This window comes from Cnephaeus nilssonii (genome assembly GCF_951640355.1).
Source record: "Cnephaeus nilssonii genome assembly, chromosome: 15".
Lineage (NCBI taxonomy): Eukaryota > Metazoa > Chordata > Mammalia > Chiroptera > Vespertilionidae > Cnephaeus > Cnephaeus nilssonii.
Window position 1 is genome coordinate 7,996,217 of NC_137086.1, and position 17,770 is coordinate 8,013,986.

Consider the following 17,770-nt stretch of genomic DNA (forward strand, 5'->3'; position numbering starts at 1 on the left):
AAAGTGCTCATGAAGGGACGTAAAATCCAACCCTCCGTAAGGGCAAAAACCGAAGGTGGGGAGATGGAGGAACACAGGTAAATCGATGTTTATTTCCCATGATCTGTACAGCTGGCCTTGCATTTGGAACAGTTCCTCAAAAATATTTTAATCCGGAATGCATTCAAGAAGTTTCAAAAGTAATCAGTCCTAAGTCAGATGGTAGTTTAAGCCATGTTCAAGGGTGGTGTGGGTAGTTTGAACCTTGTAGACAGAAGTCCACTAGTCTCTTTGGTCCCTGTATCATGTGTAAGTAATTGTGGATGTCAGGCCACTTGGCTTCCCCTCCTCAAAGTCTTGAGTCCTACTTTGGAGCACTAGCTTGACTTAGTCCTTCCAGAGCCTTAGGACTTGCATGACTGGGTCTTCATTTAAAAATAACTCCATGGGCTCCTGCTCTGCTATATCTCTTCCTTGTCTGTTGGCTGAGGTCTGCCCACTGAGTGCTTCTGAGCTTGAGCCTCCTTTTCCTCTAAAATATGAGTTGACCCACCTTTGTTGTGAATCTTGACGAGTGGTGTCATCAACGGTACATTGACTACCTCAGGCAAAAATGTCGGGGGTTCTGACTTCTTGTCTGCTTCCTTAAGCATTTTCTAGTGAAACTCGAAAGGAGGTTTAGCGATAGGAGCAAGGGTAGTTCAGAAATTCCAGTCTAGTTCTGTCCACAAGAACAATCTTTAGCTCTATTCTGCACCAAATACACAATCCCCCGGGGTCTGTTCTAAGCTGTGTAAGTAGATAATTTCCAATTTTTCAATGGCATTTTTTATAGTTGCCTTCTGGAATTCTGATTTCGAGGTATTTCCTGATAAGAGCTATGTAAGCAGGATGGAATCTCTTATTAAAAGGGCTTTCCTTTTCCAAAACTCAAAAAAGGTCTATTTCTCAAATTATTAGGCTATCTATCAATAATTGAAGGTGAGATAGAAGCTATGACCTTGGCAGGTAGTGCAGAAGATGTGCCCAAGTTCAGTAATGTGAGCTACTTTTTAGATTGTGTTTTTGAACAATATTAAAAGTTAAACTTCTTTTTGTACCCTTCAGAATCCCAGAAACAGGTTCACTTATTCGACAAACTATGGAGGCAGAGGAAGAGAACAAATTGAGGAAGTTTCCAGCTGCTCTCCCACACCCGTGTCCTCCGCACGCTACCGTAGAGGGGACTGTCCTTGGCGTAGTTAGCACAGTGTCTCACAGTCGCATGTTTATCTCTCATAAATGATGTACCAGAGAGTGAATGAAGACCTACTCAGGACAGCTTTCTTACCCAGCTCTCTGCAATGCCAGATGGAGTCAGACAGCAAAGATGAATGTGATTAAACTTGAAAATAAGTTGCATCAGCTCATCTTCATAGAAGTGATTCAAATCAAACCAAAGGATAGTTTGTCTTCTGGCTGCTTGTCTGAGCTCCGCAGCCCACGCTTCTCTTGTCTTCAAGTGCCTCCTCTTTCTGACAATCTGCCTGCTGTCCTGGCTCCCAGTGGCTGCTGGATGTTTGTCCATTGTCTTTTTCCTCTGCATCCCCACCTGGTCACCTCCCAGCCCTCTGCGTGCCACTAGAATGTGGCATAGGCAAGAAGGAAGAGTTGGCATAATTCAAACCAAATGGGTTTAAAAACAAAAACGACATCCCGTTCCCTCAGCCTGTGACACTTGGCAGCACAACACTCGGTGCCAACTCTGCAACATTTTGGTCCCTCTTAGACGGCAGCATCTTTGTAGGCAATGCTGCACCTGGTGCAGAGTAGGAGCTTGGTGAACATCTATGGTAAATGGATGTCTTTACTTATTATATATACTAGAGGCCCTGCGCACACAAAATCATGCACGGTTAGGGTCCCTAGGCCATCTTCTGGCCGCGCGCCAGTCCCTGCCGCCACCCCCTGGTTTGCCGTGGTTCCCTGATCGCAGCATGGCTCTGGTTTCCTGGAGCCTGTGGGCCAGGGGGAGCGACCAAGAGGTCGCCATTCCACCCTCTCCCTGTCCCGCTGCCACTCACCTCTGTTCACTGTGGTTCCCCATTCGCCAAACTGTGATCGGAGCCTGAAGGCCGGGGGAGGGACCAAGAGGTTGCCATTCTGCCCGCTCGCCAATCCCACCCCGCTGCTCCGTTTGCTGTGGTTCCCTGTTCACCATGCTGTGATCAGAGACTGCGGGCGGGGGTGGGGGGTGGGGGGCAGGGAAGGGACCAAGAAGTGGTTAATGCACGTCATGGTGACCGGTTGTTTGGTCATCCTGATCGTCATGGACACTGGCTTTTTATATATATAGATTTTCCCAGGCGAGAGCAGTCCTAGGTTTTCCCCTAATCCAGGTTACAGACAGCTTTCCTCTGACCATGTTGGGGGCTCTTTAGGGATGATCTCTATGCCAACGCACTCTGTCTCTTACATGGTAGCCAGCCCAGTGTGCAACACAGACTGCTTTTGAATGAGTATTTGTATAACAAACCCATGAGTACACCCTACAAGGCCATTGCCTTTTCTACCTTCACTTTTCTCTCACAGAATGCCCTCTGCTTGGAATGCCATCTCTGTTCACTTTAAAATGTTTGCTAATTTAGTAAATGAAAGTTTTTTTTTTTTAATCTAAGATTTTCTATTCATTGGCACAAAACTCTTCATAATCTCTTCTTATCTTATTAATTTTGTGGCATATGTAATTAAGTCCCCTTTTCATTCCTAATATTGTTTATTCATATGTTCTCTACCTTTTATCTTGATCAATCTTGCGAGAGATTCGTTAATTTCATTACTCTTGGTAAAGAACCAACTTTTGGCCTTTGTTTTGTCTTCTCTATTGTGTGTTAGTTTTTCTGTTTTATTAGTTTCTTCTTTTCTTATCTTTATGATTTCCTCCTTCTACTTGCTTTGGGTTTAATTTGCTGTTCTCTCTCTTACTATTTTTTTTTTAACTTTCTAAGATAGATGCTTAGTTCAATAATTTTCAGCCTTTTTTCTTTTTCTATTACAAGCACTCAAGGTTGTGCATTTTACTATCAGTACTGTGTTAATTGCATTTCACAACTCAGGAAATTGGTACATAGCATTCTTGTTTAGCTGTAGAAATGTTCTAATATAATGAGTTTTCTTCTTTGACATGTGAGTGATTGAGGAGTGTGTTTTTACATTTCCAAACATGAGGTTGTTCCTAGTTATCGTTTAGCTACTATTTCTTACCTTTTCTTTGTGCTCAGTGAACTTAGTTGATACTCAATCCTTTGAAATTTGTTGAGACTTTCTTTATGGCCCAATATGCTGTTGATTTTGATTGAAAAGGCTGTTGTTTTTAATTGTTAGGTGGAATGTTGTATAAATGTACATTAGGTTATACAGTTAATGGTCTGATTTCAATTGGTATTCTTAATGGCTTCTTCCCCTGATTGGACTAACAGTTACCGAGATAGCGATGTTTAAAAATCTTCTAATAACATGGCAGTTGGTCTATTTTTCTCTATAGTTAGAGCACTTTTTGCTTTTAAATCTTTTTAGGATATATTGTTATGTACATGCACACTGAGAATGATTACAACTTTCTGATAAATGGAAACTTTTAGCATTAGGTAGAGAACCTCTTTTCTTGTTTTCCTAATTATGATTTTCCCTAAGAGTCAGTTTCATCTGATATTGACATAGCTTTTTTGTTTAATATTTACCTACTACAGCTTTCCATTCTTTTACTTCATTCTTTTTGTATCCTATGCCTTAGATGTGTTTCTTATAATTAACATAGAGTTAGATTTATTTTTATCATCTTCAGTCAGAACAGTTTATATATCAATATTTATCATAATTACTGATATACACACTCAATATATTTCTATATATAAATTCATATATGTATAATACATTTATTTTGTGTTTTCTAATGATAGCATTTTACTTTTTCTGTTTATTTTATTCTATTTCTTTATTCCTCTCTGACTCTACTTGTAATTATATATTTTTCTCATTATATTTTTCTGTTTTATTTTTAAAATGTACTTGATTTTTCTTTTTATAGTGATTTATAGAAATTTTAACATGCAGGCCTAAGTTGAAGTCTAGGGTTAATTAATATTTTGACCTTTATCCTCACCAGTGACTCTGTAAATTACTCCTATATCTCTCTCCTAGTATTTTTGTTTGTTTGCTTTGTTAACAGCTTTCAGATATAATTCACATACCATACAATTTGCTCCTTGAAAGGGTACAATTCAATGATTTTTAGTATATTCACAGAGTTGTGCAACTACCATCAATGTCTATTTTGAGAACATTTTCCACAACCATCCTAAAAAGAAATATACTCATTAGTAGTCACTCCCCATTTTCTCCACCCCAGCTCCTGTCAACCACTAATTTATTTTCTGTCTTTATGGATTTGCCTATTCTGGACATTTTACATGATACGTTGTCTTTGTGCCTATTTTCTTTCTCTCAGTTTTCAAGATTCATATGTGTTGTAGCATATGTCAGTACTTAATTTCTTTTATGGCTAAATAATATTTCATTGTATTGATATACCTGATAATCATGTTTACCAGATTTGATAAATGCTTTAAAGCTGAAGTTGGTCTCAGAGATCATTTAAAATCTGAAGGTTGCTTACTCACTTATTCTCTGGTTTGAAATTATTTCTTTTCTTGACTATTCATGCTAAATCAAGTTCAGTGAATTAAAATTAACCTTCTTAGATGTTTGTAACAAGTGGTTCAATCTGGGTGCCATATTGCTGAGCAAATTAACCATCCAAAAGTCCTCTTTTCTATACATTCAATTCTTCTATCCATCCTTCTCCACCAGGTGAAACCCTTTCACGAGAAAGCTTTTTTTCTGATCTGCCAGTTCATTGAGGTCTCATTTGTTTCAGATTCCTCCAACCCTACGTTAGGGTTCAATTCATATGCCTGTTGACACAGACTGCCTCATATTCAGTTACCACTCACTCTGCTGGGAAGCTCTGGGTGGGCATGGATGGTGCCTGATGTTTCTTTCTGTCTTCAGGAAGGTGATCTGACTTAGGCTTAGCATAGGGTAGGGAAGAGGGTAGGCATTCAAGAAATAACTATTGAATAAGTGAATGAACAGAGCCAACGGTTTCTGTTTTCTTCCCTAGCAGTTGACGCCTCTGAGTGAACATTCATATGTGAGGCTCTTGATGCTGGATAAAGCGAGCTGAGAGCTAGGTATCAATACACTGCCAGGGGCCACCTCCTTTGGGTCTGGCTCCTTGATTTCAGAACAAGGGAGGGGGCCGAGTGCAAGCTTTTATTATTTACAGCCTGTGCCGTGCATCTGAGAGAACGCAGAACAAATCATCCTCCCCAGTCTGGCTCCATTGACGCCTCTGACTCCCGAGGGTTGGGAGGCATTTGTTGCAATTTTGATTTCCCAAGTTCAGAGGGGACTTAGATATGTGTCTGTCTTAAGCTCCTTATTATCTTTCTGCATATTAAGTCGCAAAAACCAAGGTCTCAATGGAGCATATTCAAAAGGGAAATCAGGAGAGGAATTTGGTTCAGCTATGATTAAGCCCTAATCCCCTTATTACCACATTGGAAGGCAAGTGCTGACCAGCACCGGCGGTAGGACATTTTTCATGGAGCTGCTTCCGAGGCTTGGTCTGGTTGGCAGGGCACAATGACCTAGCAGGCCTTGTACTGGCCTCAAAGGTGCAGGGGGACTTTCTCTGACTTTGTAAACCTTGAAATCGAGCTAGGAATGGAGAGCACTGAGGTTGAACAGATGGGGCTGTGTCTACTCCACTGCAGGCTAATGAGACATCAGCATTCCCAGCTAGCCAGGGGAGGGCTTGGGAGGAACCCCATCCAGCCAGCTTACGATTGCGTAGGGAAGAGGGAGGGAGGCTGCGAGGAAGCATCACTGTGGGCTTTCGCCAGCACGTTGCCCTTATTCTTCCTTCCTGAAATAGCCATGGGTTCATCAGGGATGTCTGACCTCGACAGGGGTTAGAAATGTCTGTCTCTTTTTTAAAAGATCTTATAAGTGGGGCAGAAGTGAAAATGTGGCACTGCAGCCGAGCAGTAGCAGGGGAGGATTTCACATAACGCAAATCTAATTTATCACTGGCGCCTGCACAGGGTTGTGGAGCCTTACACATAATAGAAGCTTAATGGGTATTTGTTGAATTTAATGATTTGAATCATTTGCAGCAAAACAAATTTCACTTTGTCTGACTTGCTCAGAGAGGTTTCCTCTTCGCTCCATTTAGCGCAGCAGGCAGGTGAGGTTTTCCATGTGCCTTCGAACCACAGGATGAGGGGCCCTGGCCCATCTGTAGCCCATGCTCAGAGACACAGGGGCATGTGACTGTTGTACTGAAATGGAAAGTCCTTGGCCTGAGTCTTGGCTTTCTAATTTACCTATCCATAAAAATACAAGGCTTGTTGGTGAGAAATAATGTTAATGATGAAATAACACAGTATCTGGCACAGAGTTGCCCTTAATGAATATTCGTTACAAAAATACATTGTGATTTCCCCTTGAGATGATGTTGGGCAAAAGTCAGTGGGTCAAGCATTCTGAGGAAAGGTTGAAAAGCCCTAATGGCCTAGGCCATAGAGGTGTTATGATGGCACCTGATATGGATTGACATTAATTATGAGAAAGTACTTATCTGAATGGAAAGCCTGATCATCACCTGGAGCTGGTGCCATTGCCATTAGAAGAATGGATAGCACCTGAGGTTAGGAGAGACACATGATGAGGAAGAAGATGGTACCAAATGGAAAACGCATAGGCAAACTGCTTTCTAAAGGACTAAGAATGGGACATTTCCCCTGATCAGTACCTCTCTTTATCCATCTGCTCATAGCATATAAATCCCAATTTTATGATATGGTTTAGATCAGCGGTCGCCAACCTTTCAGACCTCACGGACCACCAGTGGCCCACAGACCACCGGTTGGCAACCGCTGGTTTAGATGCAGAAGCAGACCAAGGGAGGGGCTTTGCAATCAGTAAACTTAGAGGAAGAGGTTATGGCACCGAGCGTGCATGTCAGGAGCTGGATTGAGGTGTTGTTAGATAAGAATGTCTGGAATTGGCACCTTAGGAGGCAGGATCTGTCAAAGGTCTCCAGGTGAGTCTGATATGGAGCTGATGTTGCAATGCACATTATCCAGGGATAAGTTTCCTTTAGGTGAGAGTCAAATCATTTTGCATGCCAGTATCTACCCTAGAAAGATGATGACCAAGCAGTGTTTCTCAAGTACTTGTTAAAAATACAGATAAAGGACCCTCACCTAAGACATTCTGATCAGACTCTCTGGGAAGCGCTGGGATTGAGTCTTGGGAATCTGCATTTTAACAAACTCCCAGGCTGCTTGTTATGCTGAAGTCTGAAAATGAATTCAGTGGACTGCAGCCTGAGCTACATGTTAGAATCATTGGAAGAGCTTGGAAGACAGACCTGATGTCTGACCCCTCCTTCTAGAGATTTCCATTTAATTGGTCAGGCAGAGGCCACTCGGCGCCTGCGTATGCAAATTAACCGCCATCTTTGTTGGGTTAATTTGCATACTCACTCCTGATTGGCTGGTGGGCGGCGTGAAGTTACGGTAAATTAGCATGTTACTCTTTTATTAGGTAGATTAAAAGAAATCTTAATTAAAAAACTTGAAGAACTATAAGAAAACCATGGAACATGAATAAGCAACATTAAAGGTATCTTGTGTAAATGAAGTCACCTGATTCATAAACAGGAAGGACTGGTCTGTAATGATGTCTTTTTTCTGCAAATTAATATAGTTTTAATACAATTACAAAAAGCCACAGTGTTTATTTAAAAAAATGAATGAGACTATTCTAAAGTCTACTTAGCAGAATGAGTAAGGAAGATTATTTAATAAATTCGTGAAAAAAGATTACATGTGAGATTTGCCCTCCATTCACAAAAATTTACAAAACTAAAAAAATGTATAGAGATACCTTTCAAGAAGTAAAAGAGACATCAATGACAGAGTAAACAAATGAAAAAACACACAAAAAAGTAAACCTCCCTAGAAAACATAAATTCATGGTATGATATTGATAGTATTTCAGATCCCTGGGGAAAATTTTTCAATAATTAGAATCATAACAATTAATTAATCTTTGAAAAAATACAACAAAATTAATTATATTTCAATTAAATTAAATGTTCTCTTATAAGTCAGCAGAAAAAGATGAAAATACCTTGGTAGAAAATATATAAAGAATCATTAATAAAAGAAAAAAATGTAATTGACCAACAAGAATGTGACAAATGTTCAACTTTACCAAATATCAAACAAAAAATTGAAAGCAATGTATTTTTCATTTACTTTGCATAGATCAAAATTATAGAGAGATTGTGGTAAATTGGCCTCCCTTCTACCCTACTATTGAGGATGTAAATTGGTATAATAATTTTTACAGGGAAATTTAGAAACATGTATTGAGAGTCTAAGAGACGCATTCTAAAAATGTCCAGAACCTTTCAATAAGTAATTTCATTTCTAGAAGTTGTTCTTTAGGATGTACTAGTAATCAGAGATTTGTGTAATGGTTATTTTACAAACACACTCAGCAAAGTATTCTTTCTATAGAGAAAATTAGAAGCAACAGAAATGCCCATAATAGTGGATTACTTAAATCAGTTTTGGTTTAGCCCTGCACTACTTCTGTAAAACTTTTGAAGAAAAACAACATAGAGAGTGTGTGCTGTTAAAAAGGGCAGAAAAGACCACTATTTGTATATTAGCTTCTGGAGGAAGAAGTTTACACCCATCCCATACCTTCGGGCAGACTGATGAATACAATAGTCACATCTGGGCATATTCTATTGAGTAATAGATTAGCAGGTAGAATAGGAAGAGCTGAGAAGGTGGACATAAAGGAGGGGGCAGAGGCTACTGTGTTTGGGGCAAATATTCTGTCCTACTGACTTCTTCTCTTAGTCCTTTCCTCTGGTGCTGCGGGAGGAGGGTGTTGGACCCTCCTTGTATTGTCGGGGTGAGAGGAAGACCCTGGGGATGTTTCTACACTCCCTATCTATGCATCTCCTTACAGGTGTGTGACTGTATTCAGAAAAGGGTGAAAGAGCCTCTCTCAGTGGAAATGCACATAATCACAGTAAGTAGAGATTGCTTTTATCTTGGAAAACAAAATGTGTGCAGGTTGGTCAGACTGGAATTCAGGAGAGGCCTGGCTCCTACACAGTTCTAAGAAGTCAGAAAACTTCAGGGAAGAAGAAAAACACCGGGTAGACTGGAATCAGGGAGGGCCCTGAGGCTGAGAAACTGCCGCCGAGGCCAGGTGGAGACGGGAAGTCTGAGGTCAGTGGTTTATCCGGTGGGCACTGCGATCATGCCAAGGTTCCTTAAATGGACTGACCCGGTGCAGTTTGGGAGTGCTCCACAGAGTAAGGAGGAAGAGAGCCTGGAGGCAGGGGAGTAGCCGGGAGCTCTTACAATAGTGCAGGAGGGACTCCGGGGTCACCAGGAGGAAGGGATGCAGAGAGGTCAGTCCTTAGAAATACGCTGTTATGTTTAATTTTATGTATCAACTTGATGGCACAGGGTACCCAGATATTTGGTCAGACATTATTCTGAGTGTATCTGTGAGGGTGTTCGTGGATGAAATTAACATTTAAATCAATAGGCTGAGTAGTATAGATTTCCCTCTCCCCCTCTCTCTCCCCACCCCTCCTCTAGGTTCTGTTTCTCTGGAGAACCCTGACTAATACACACAGTGCAGGAAACATTTTTAGACTGATTAGATTGAAAAGGCTGAGCTGGTATGATGGGTGAAGGAAACAGAGGCTTTTAAGAAAAAAGAATTATTGACACATATGGGAAAACAGAAGTCCAGGGATGATATAGAATAGCAAAAGGAGGAAATTGGTCAGTCCTCTTTGAAATATGTTGAGTTTGAAACAACAGGGAAGTATCCAGGAGGCATTAGGGAGTGGATCTACTGAAGGTGCTCAGTGATGCTCCATGAGGAGAGATCTCAGTAAGATAGAGAAGTCTAATGATTTACAGACACATTGGTTGTTTCAAACAGTTGTCTCCATCTCTGAGACCACAGGTTAGCATCATTTTTTTCTTAAGGAATGTCAGTAGATTTTAAAAAAAATCAACGTTAGTTTATTTTGCTCAATAATGATGATCTGAAATAGCCCAAAGGAGTGGGAATAAAGTGGAACGAAGAAGTCTCCCATTACTACTAATACTTTGCAACTGAAAGCAAGTTATCATTGTTATGCAAAATTATCCAGATTGCCTGTTTGCCCTGAACTCAGCAGGTGACCCCGTCACTCTCCAATTTTTTTTTGCTTGTGCATGACCAGACTTAGTGGTAAACAGGAGGATTGCTCAAAAATGTGGACTGCCACATGCGTAAACATGAACCGGGGTTAGGAAAACAGGATTTATGCAGTCTGCTTAATGAATGTTCTCTAGTGAATGACTCCTCGGCAAAAAGGCAACTGTCCAATAGATTCCAGACTCGTAGGAGAGCAGCCCGAACAGGCCACTGGTGGCATCTCTCTCTGAGCTGTCTGCTGCCCTGCTTTGCGCTTCAGTCCTTGCACACTGAATCGTTAACCTTTGACACTGAGTAGGGTTCAGCCCTTCAGAAGTGTCTTGATTATGAAAAATCTGCCAGCACTAATGGGGAACCTCTGACCCAGGTGCCAGCTCAGCCTCAGAGCTTCTCAGCTGCTGCGATTTTGATTGAAAAACAGGGCTCTAGTGTCAGGAACAAAGTAGCTGGGAATTGGGCCACCTGTAATAGTCACACTTTTATGCAGACCATGAAAATTCTTTTTATTTTCTGTTCTTTTTTCTTCTCCTGTCAGTGGACTGATTTCCAACATTTTCTGAACTCAAAACTTTCAAATTATTATCTTCAACTGCCTCTTCACCCATCCATCTCTGGTAGGGACCTATGGCATGCCAGCTCACTGTTGGTTACTGGGGGGTTATTAACTAAAAAGAGCTATAGGCTCTCTCTCACACACACACATGTGCACACAGTGGTGTCAGGTGCTGTAAGTCACATTAACAGACCTGGTATTTAGATAATAGGGAGATCAATCAATGAGGCTTTGAGTTGCTGGAAAGACTTCTTGGTAGCAATGGGCCTAGGTATGGGAGAATGCATAGGGTAGGCAGAGAGGGAGGTGGAGAAGACCTATAAAGCAGGAAAATAGTCTAGACTTGACCTAAGACCTCGTGGTTCATAGGTCAACACTCAACCATGGAGCCATACTATAACTGGACAAACAATAGGTCCATGCTGCCAATTAAGCAGAGACAGGGTTGAATCATATATGAGTGTTTATTCCAGTATTGCTGGCAGTATGGGAGAGCACCAGATTATCCACAAAAATCTTCTCTGCAGCCCACCATAAGCCAGCTGTTTATATAGGTAGAAATATAAAGGAAAAGTAGGCAAAAGGGCAGTTTACAGATATGCAAAAGGACTAGGGGTCTTCAAAGGGATTAGTATGTGCAAGGGCTGTGGTTACATGGGAAAATAGCCAAAGGGAGAGCCAAAATTAACAAGTAAGCAGGCAGGGAATTTGAAAGGCCTGCAGGTGTGCAAAAAGGGCTGAGGATCTTCAAACAGCTGGCGATTCTATTTTCTGTATCAAATCTTTGTTAATCTTTCCATGATGATAGGCAGCTCCAAATGGGAAGGAAGGGTTGCATCTCCAGGTCAGCTCCAGCCAGGGTAGATGTGCCCTCTTTAATCAGAATAAAACAATCATGGTTAACAGAGCATGATTAATATTTCTTAAAATACTAGCTGGTTCCCCAACATTCTATTTCTGCCCCCTTTCAATACCAGCCAAGCATATTTTCACTTTCTTGATAGTATCTTTTGAAGTACAGACTTTAATTTTACTAAGTCCAATTATCTATGTTTTTTTGTTGTTGCTTTTGGTGTCATAGCCAAGAAACCATTGTCTAGTCCAAGGTCAAGAAGATTTATACCTACATTTTCTTTGAAGAGTTTCCTAGTTTTTTTTCTGTGATATTTAGCTCTTTGATTTATTCAGAGTTAATTTTTGTGCATGTGGATATCCTGCTGTCCCTGCACGTTTGTTCAAAGATACTTCCTTCCCTGTGTAATTGTTTGGCCCTTTTATTGAAAATTTGTTGGCAATAGGTATATGAGTTTATTTCTGGGCTCTCAATTTCATTTCATTGATCTCTATGTCTATCCTTATGCTAGTTATTACATTATTTTTATTATTTTAGCTTTGTAATAAATTTTGAAATTGAGAAAAGTGCTCTTCTTTTCTGGATTATTTTGGCTATGGGTTCCTTGCATAGCCATATGAATTTTATGATCAGCTTGCCAATTTCTGTAAAAAAAAAAGCCAGTTTTAATTTCATACAGATTAAATTGGATCTGTACATCAATTTGGGGAGCACAGCCATTTTAACAATATTAAGTCTTCCAATCCATAAACAGAATATCTTTCCATTTACTTGAGTCTCCTTTAATTTCTTTCAATGACATCCTTTGTTTTCAGTGTATAGGTTTTATATTTCTTTAAAACTCACATTAGTGCTAAGAATTTTACTTTTTTATGCTATAATAAGTGGAATTGTTTTTCTAATTTACTTTTGAATCATTCATTGTTAGTGTATAGATGTAAAATTGAACTCATTTTATAGCTCCTGAAGATCTTTTGTGAGTTATTTAGGTTTTTTAATAACAAGATCATGTCACCTACAAATAGAGATAATTTTCCTTTTCTAATATGGATGCCTTTTATTTTGTTTTCTTGTCTTATTTCTCTGTTGAGAATATCCAATTCAACTTGGAATTGAAATGGAGAGATTGGACATCCTTGTCTTATTTTTGATATCCGGGGGAGAGTAGGGAAATGCCATTTTAAATTGAGAAGTCAGAGCAGACTTAAATAAAGAAGTGGTATTTGAAGAAAAAAGTGGAAGGACATTAATGACCCATAAAGACAGTTATCTGGGTAGGGAAGTGTTCCTGGTAGAGAAATAGCCAGTGCACAGAATATGAAGCAGGTGTGTGGCTGGAATGGAATAAGTGAAGGATAGGATAGAGAAAAAGAGGTGATGACTAATAGGCCTTTGGAAGCCATTGTAAGGATTTTGGCTCAATAAAATAGGGATCCATTAAGCCACTTTAAGCAAAAGAATGGTATGAACCAAGTTACCTTTTGAAAGAATCCCTTTGGCTGCTATTTAAAGAATAGATAACAGAGGAGCATGATAGGAAGGAGGAAGATTAGTTACAAGGTATGTGATGATGATGGCTTGCAGTGAAGGTAGTAAGAAGTGGTCAGATTCTACACATATTTTGCAGCCAAAATTAAATATACAATTTAAATTGAGAGAAAGTGAGAGTTCAAGCATTATTCCAAAGTTTTTAGGCTTGGGCAACCAGAAGGGTCAACTGAGATGGTGAAGACCACAGGTGGAGGAGGGGGAGGTCAGGAGTTTCTGATATATGGAACATTGAGATGTCTATTAGCTATCCAAGTGAAGTTATTGAGTAGACAGTTTGATAGATGAACTTCAGGAGAAATGTCTAGGCTGAAGATATAAATTTAGGAGTCATTGATATAAAGATGCTATTTAAAACCACAGACCCATAGATCACCAAGGGAATAATTATATATAGAGAGATGAGAAAACCAAGGAATGAACTCTAGAACACATAAACATTAAAAAATTAAGACTCCAGGGAGAATTGGAGGAACCAGCAAAGGAGATTAAGAGGGAAAAATCAGTGAAGTAGGAGACAAGATTTTGGGGTGTCCTCAGAGCTGAGTGGAAGATGGAGTGTCAGTTCTTTTAATACCTGACAATTTTATTTTTTTGAAGAACTGTGTTGGCCTCTTCAGCTTGTGAATTATGGATGTCATCTCCATGCCCTTATCTGTCAGGTGAAAGTTTTGTTACTTCAGATTCTGGGGACCTGGCTTCCCTCACATGTGTGATGGCAAAGGACAGGGTTTGGGGAGGTGGTGGTGGGGAGATTATGGGAGGAAAACAAAATGACAGAATTTTCATACATCTTCCACTGTAGTTGTATTTGCTTGGAAACTGGTCCTCATAGTTGTTTTAAGCTGCTCATAAAGTAGGCCAGATTTTCGGCTTCTAGTTTGCAAACTCAGATCTTATCAGTTTTATCCCATTGGAACAAGAGTTAATTAAAGCAAGATTAAAATGTTAATAATTTGGGGGTATTATGGTGAAAGCTTGAATCTCTGGAGATTGCGTAAGAAAGTTTTTCATGGAAACTGAAAGCATAAAGCAATGAAAAAAATCATATAAAGTGTCAAGTGAATCTAATATCAGAATTGAATATTTGCTTTTGAGATTTACTAGGATCCTTCTCATTTGAAAAGAAATTTATGATATTCTGTAGTTCAGTGAGTATATGGCCCAGAGTTTCTGTGGAGAATGTAAAGTGCATCTCTCCGGGTTTTACAGGCTATGCATAGATGTACTACCCATATCTTTATTCATGATCATAGGTGCCATTCCTGTTCCATTGCCGGGGCACAAATAAATAAATGAATTATTTAAAATTTATTTAAAAATAAATTAAATAAGGGAATAAAGAAGCCATCATGGGTTTATGTTGCCCATTTCTTTGCCTTCCTGCACAATCTTACTTAAATCACTCCAAGACCTTTCTTTCAGATTACATAAAAAGTAGGTTCGGCTGCTTTGCCTGCTCTCTAATCATGCTCTGGAGCCCATAGTCAGTGGTTATTCTTGCCTTTCTTTGAGGTACCCTGGGCACTGTGCATGGATGTCCCCATAATCTCCTAGGATTGCCTTGCTAGGGACCTAGGACCTGGCTCTGGGATTAACTTCCCACAGTGCATTGTTGCCTACTCACTACTGTGTCCTGCACAGGAGCCAAGCTCACATGACATGGCCAACCCACCTTTCTCTGCTCTCTGGGGCTTTGTAGCCCAGAATATACTGTTTAAAGTAGTGAGTGTGGGAAAGGACTGATCTAGAACAGCTTTCTTTGGCTAAAGTGGGCAACTTGGGTAAGCAAACAGTGGCAGCAGTTGTTTGGAGGTTTTAAACCTCTTCTCCCTTACAAGCCATCTCTCTGCATTATGACGGATGCTTTGGACTGCAGTGGCTGCAGACTAGTTTCCTGCAGGCATTCCTGGCTGTGGATGGCACCTTTGATTTGTAGCTGCAGTTCCTGTGCCTGATAAATAGGTGGTCCCATGCACTGAGGGCTCTGAGCTACTTCAGGGAAGGAATCAGTCAGCAAGGGAGAACGTAGCAACTCAGATAGCAGAGTTTTAAAAAAATGATTAAATGAGCCAATACATGAACAGTGCTTTAGCACAAATCTCAAAGAATCATCATAACTATATGAGGATTATTATTATCCGAGGGCTTTTTTTTTTTTTAACAAAAAAAACCTCCAGCCTGAATATCTTCCTTTTAACCTTCCAGATGCGTTCTCTATCCTCTTGGTTTCTGCTCTGTGCTCATAGGACCCTGTCTTGTTCGGACTCCCTCCACTGGCTCCCACACCCCCTGGCTTTGGGTGGCTTCAGCCAGTGGGGACATTGGAAGGCATTCTGCAGGAGGAAGGAGTGTGTGGTGTGGGTGTTACTCCCATCTGCCCTTCAGGGTCACTTGGTCTTGGGAGAGAAGGTCACAGCTCCTGTCTGACAAGTCTCTCCAGGCTACAGAACCTGTTCCCTTCCCTTGCTGCTTTAGGTAGAGGGGTGGGGAGACATTCTCATTAGTCCCAGTGTACTGTATTGTCCTGTGTGTGTTACCTACACTCCCCTGCATGCCTGTGGAGAGTTCCTTTATTAATTGCTCCTTTACTCAATTTGAGTGTGTTGTCTATTGCTGAGTGAGACCCTGAATAATACACATTCCTACTCTTTTTTACCATTACCAAGGCAGCACAGGGAAGTCCGCACCCCTTGCCCATCATCTGCTATTTCTGATCATACTTCATTGACCTCTTTTGTCCTTCAAGACGACATTATCCTGAAATCACCTGATGGGGCAAGTGAGCTTGTTGAATGTGTTACCCACCCTTTTATGTTCTCCTGAAAGCTCTGTCCAAAAGAAAACACAGTTCTTAGCAGGAATCATCAACTTGTTTGCAGTGCTTCTTGAACTTCTACCACCAGGACTTCCTGAGCTCCAATTCTGCTCAGTGCTTTTCTTATAGTCACTTCTCTGAGTCTGGCTCAGACAGCGTGTTGTCCATTGATGAGCTCTGGCCCTGAACTTTGCATTCAAATGGCTAGTAGTTGATGCTGGTGAAAATGTCTAGAAAACCACACGAGAAGACTTTTAGAGTCTTAGATAACTCTTGGGACTTCCAGAAATCTGGGGAGAGGTCTACAGTTGGAGGACCATTGAGTTCACATGGATAGAGATATGAAGTTTGTGGGTAATTATTTTATATTTACCTTCAAGTACTCTATTTCCTCTCTAAACTTTCTAATCTCTAAATGCACAGTCTGGGGTTGGATTACATCAGCTCTTAATTTTTTTGTCAGTTAATGTATTTTTTTTGGCATAGTATGAGATTTGAATAGCCTGACTTGTCACTGGCACACAATGTCTCATTTGCAATGAGTATCTTGGGCCGGTCAGAGAACAGCAGGCATTGGAAAGAAGTCACACTGCGTTATGCCTGAGTATACACTGAGAAAGGTAGAGAGGTCAACTTGGGTAAGCTAATGAGCTCTCCCTAGACCACACATGTCTGGAAAAGGCCTAAGAAGATGCTCCAGAAAACTTAGAGTTGGTTCAGAATCATCAGTCTATAATGTGAAATAAGCCCTCTTGATTATATTCAAAGGGAATTTGAATACACATTGTTTTCCATATCTGAATAGGCCTTGTTCTCTGTCTGCCATAAGACACAATGTGCTTCCCCTGCAAACAATGGCCTGTGATGAGGGGTGTGTGGCAAAGAAAAAGTTAAGACTCAGGGGGATTATACATAATCTTTTCAATGCAGATCTTTTTGTGGGAGAGAATTGAGAGAGAATTGAGACCTGCCTTCCTTGAGGTTTAGTGAAAAGTCTAGTCTTCTCCGGGGGATAAAAACCAATCTTATATGTTAAATAAAAATGTCCAAATGCAGCCCGGCAGGCATGGCTCAGTAGTTGAGCATTGACCTATGAACCAGAAGGTCACGGGGTCGATTCCTGGCCAGGGCACATGCTCTAGTTGTGGGCTGATCCCCAGTAGGGGGTGTGCAGGAGGCAGCTGATCAATGATTCCCATCTTTGATGTTTCTATTTCTCTCCCTTTCCCTTCCTCTCTGAAACTACACACACACACACACACACACACATATATATATATGTATATATATATATATATAAAAGAAATGCCCAAATGCAGATAATTTCTTCAAGGTCTCTAGCCACTATCTGATAAATGCATCCTTGGTTGGTTCTTCATGTCACACATGTTCCCTATGCTGTACTTTACAACCCTCTGACGATTCTGTAGCTACCAATTTGTACTTCTAAGTTGCTTCATCTTTTTCACCCATCTCTCCAAACCCTCTCCCATCTGGCAATCATCAAAATGTTCTCTGTATCTATGAGTCTGTTTTTGTTCTGCTTGTTTATTTTGTTTTTTAGATTACATATATAAGTGAAATTATCTGACATTTGTCTTTCTCTGTCTGATTTATGTCACTTAGCATAAAATGCTTTAGGTCCATCCATGTTTTTGCAGATGGC